The sequence below is a fragment of the Apium graveolens genome, chromosome 8 (genome assembly GCF_009905375.1).
Source record: "Apium graveolens cultivar Ventura chromosome 8, ASM990537v1, whole genome shotgun sequence".
NCBI lineage: Eukaryota > Viridiplantae > Streptophyta > Magnoliopsida > Apiales > Apiaceae > Apium > Apium graveolens.
In genome coordinates, this window is record NC_133654.1 from 30,278,182 (window position 1) to 30,281,768 (window position 3,587).

The window sequence follows — 3,587 nt, forward strand, 5'->3', positions numbered from 1 at the left end:
CCTGAAATCCCTAATTTCATAATAATAAAAACCTAATTCAGCTAACTCAGGCAATTTCAAGCGATTGGTAGTGATTTCAGGCGATTGCAACATAAAAAAACCTGATTCAGATATGATACACACGTATATACACACACACACGTATACATACACGTATACACACACACACAAATACACACAGTTATATACACATAACTACCGTAATGAAACAATGTGTATGGTTACTACACACACGACATACGCACACAATGATTACATTGTAATTTGGTTCGTTTCTTGTTTGATTTTATTTGGAAATTCGAATTTCTGTGAAATTTGTGTAATTATCGATTTGATTGCTTCGATCTAGGGTTGCATGATTCGAACTTCTGCAATTATCGATTTTATTGCTTCTGTTAGCTGTTAAATTAGGTTTTGTATCTCTATCTCATAGTTTTGTAATGTCAATATTAGTGGTTTGATGATGCTTGAGCGTTGATACTTTGCTTATTACACTTTGATCGAAGTATGACATTTTACGATCGCATCTCTCATTTTTACGATCTCTCGTTTTTACGATCAGTTTATAGATTTACTTTAGAAGCATTCAGTTTGAGGTGTGTGTGTAAACATGACATAATGTTTTAATTCTCAAACTGAGTAGATATAGAGCTCGCGGTGTGAGTCTCGATTTAGATTCGAACGCAATTTTTATTTTTCTATATTGCGAGTTCGAGTTTTGATTTTGTCTTCGAAATTTGTTCATCATTTATCGGAATCAATCGTTTGCTTAATTGTCATTTTAATTGCTTCGAATCGGTGTCACTTTAATTAGGTTTAATACGAATTAATTAGGATTTAATTCGAAAATAGGGTTTTAATTTAAAATTATGATGATTTGATCGAAATTATGATGATTTTGTTGATTATAATGTGATTGGGGTTTGAATTTTTTATTGTGCACTTTGCAGTTACTATGGAGAATGAGTGTGGGCCTATTGTTAGATCACTCCTAACGATGCAGGATGATCATATTAGTACTATCATATGGGCGAGAGGTGTGCGGGATAGGCTGGATGTACGGCAGTACACAGCTAATTATCATCAGTGGATACTTTCCGATCCCCGGCGTGAGTTGCTGAGGCTATGGGGTTTCTCGGCTTTCACGAACAATCGTTCAGTTCCTCAGAACGATATTCATTTGGTAACGGCCTTAGTGGAAAGGTACTAGTTTGTAATCAGTTTTCTCATTTATTTTAATCGTCATTAGCAATATATGTGATGTTTGTATATGAATGCAATTGCAGGTAGAGGCCAGAGACTAACACCTTTCATTTTCCATTTGGTGAGTTGACCATCACCCTCGAGGATGTATACATGATTATGGGCCTCCCTGTTAAGGGTCGTCCAGTTACTCTTAGGGAGCTTGACGCTCTGAAGGCGTATTGGATGAGGGAATGGCAGGATGCAAGATTGGATGAGGTGGGGTGTAGAGATATGTACAAGGACGGGGTCAAGCTTTACAAATTAAGGGAACGATATGCGGAGCTACCAGAGGGGGGGCTAGAACAGGATCTTGTGGTTTACACACGAGCTTATCTTTTCTACATCATTGGGGGCATATTGTATCCTTCATCGAGTCGATATATCGTGCATCCGAGGTATTTACTTGTATTTGTTGCATTTCAGTTTTTAAATTGTAGTTTATAGCATCTTAGTCCTTCACTTGTCCCTTTTGCTTGATTTTGCATATGAAGCTGGAATAACCCAATTTTTGGAATTTTTGAAACACGGATGAATAGTAACTTTTGCTGATGATGCTGATTAAGGAAAATTATCAGACCACGCTATATAGGAGTACTGTTATGGAAATTCTAAGATCGTATTAGTATTCCATAAAGTAAATAAGTGTATGTAAAGATCGTCAGAATCCAAATCCGAACACTTTGATTTTTCCCGAAAATTTACCAGATACAGAAAGAATTAAGTATAAGGTAATATAATAAAAAGGATTTAAATTCGAGGATTATACGAGAGGGTCATAAAAGGAATATAGTGTATTGAGAAAGGTTAAGGAAACATAAGTAATAAGATCCCGGGTATGATCCCTCAAACGATAAACGAAAACGAAAGTTAAGCGAACCGCATAACAGATCAGCGGTCATTAGCCAAGTAATTAGTAGCTAATCAAAGAGGTAGTGGATGATGATGTCATCACATGACACAAGCTTGCTTGCATAAGCATGAAAAAGGAGTTTTGTTTGTTGGGTGATTTTGGGCCATACAAAATTAACCATGGTAAAAAGGTTAAAACAAATTTCAAGACAAAAAGAAGAATCAACCAAGCAAATAACATAAATCAAAAAGAGAAGAGTTGACTTTGCAAGAAGAAGCTCTCGGCCAAAATAAACACAGAAACTTCAAACTGCCATATCTCCTTCAATACTCACTCAAATGTTGTGTTCTATAGCTAGTTGGAAAGGTATTGAGATGGCCTACAACTCTTGTTCACAAGTCTCGTCCAAATAAGTAAGGTAAGACCCTCATTTTTACAGTTCTTTAAATCGGACTTTTAGAAACTTCAAAGCCTAAATTTGTGTTCTTGATTTCTTTGGAAAGATCAAGCTTGTAGGAGGCTTCCTAATGCTTCCTAGCAACTTAACACCTCCCAAGGAAGGTATAAACATCAAACCCTAGCCTTTACTTTATTTGTTAGTAAGTTTAATTGTTGGTTTTGTGAAATGAGAAGCATAGATTGTGATTATTAGTAGTTTGGTTTGATTTGGAAGTGTTTTGGTAATTAAAGCTTGATTATAGTTCATAGGTCTTGATTGTGGTTGTTTGAGTTGAAAAACTTGGAGGTTATGGACTGATGTGATATGTTTTAGGTGAAGTTTTGTTGTATTGATGGTTATGAGTTGGTTGGTGGTTGATTGGAGTAGTTTAAACTTTGGTAATCGCGTAAACATAGTCGTCGTAATGTCCGATTTACTTTAGACTGTTTTTGTTCATAACATCAGGACCCGAGAACCCACTGCTAGGTTTTGACTATTGCCATGATTAGATAGTTCATGTTACGAGCTTCGTTTTGATATGTGGTACGCTTGAATCCGATGTACGGTTTAGGAGAAACGACCGTTTTAAGTAACGGCGTTTCGCGAACGAACCATTTCCCCTCGCCTTACTTTGAAACCTTGGTAAAGGACCTTAAATGACTAATTGGGATATGAAACAATTATGTTAAGTGGATTAGGCAGTTGGTAGGGTACTCGCGAAAGAATCGCCTTAAAACCCTTAATGGTTAATTTATAAAAAATGGTGGAGCCGAGGGTACTCGAACGACTTATGTGATTTGTTAAGCGTAGAAATGACCATAAGCAAATGTTAGGGTTCAATTGGTTAAAGTCTAGTTTCTTAAGCGACCGTGGTTTAATTCCGGCTTATGTTGTTGTTCATAGGTTACCGGACCCGCTCTAAGCTTAAGTCTGCCCCGGAGCACTCAGGCAAGTTTTCTACCCGTTATACTGTTATTATGATGTAAATATATATATATGCATTATCTTGTGATAAGTGCATGATTGTTATTAGCAAATCTTGTGATATATTGG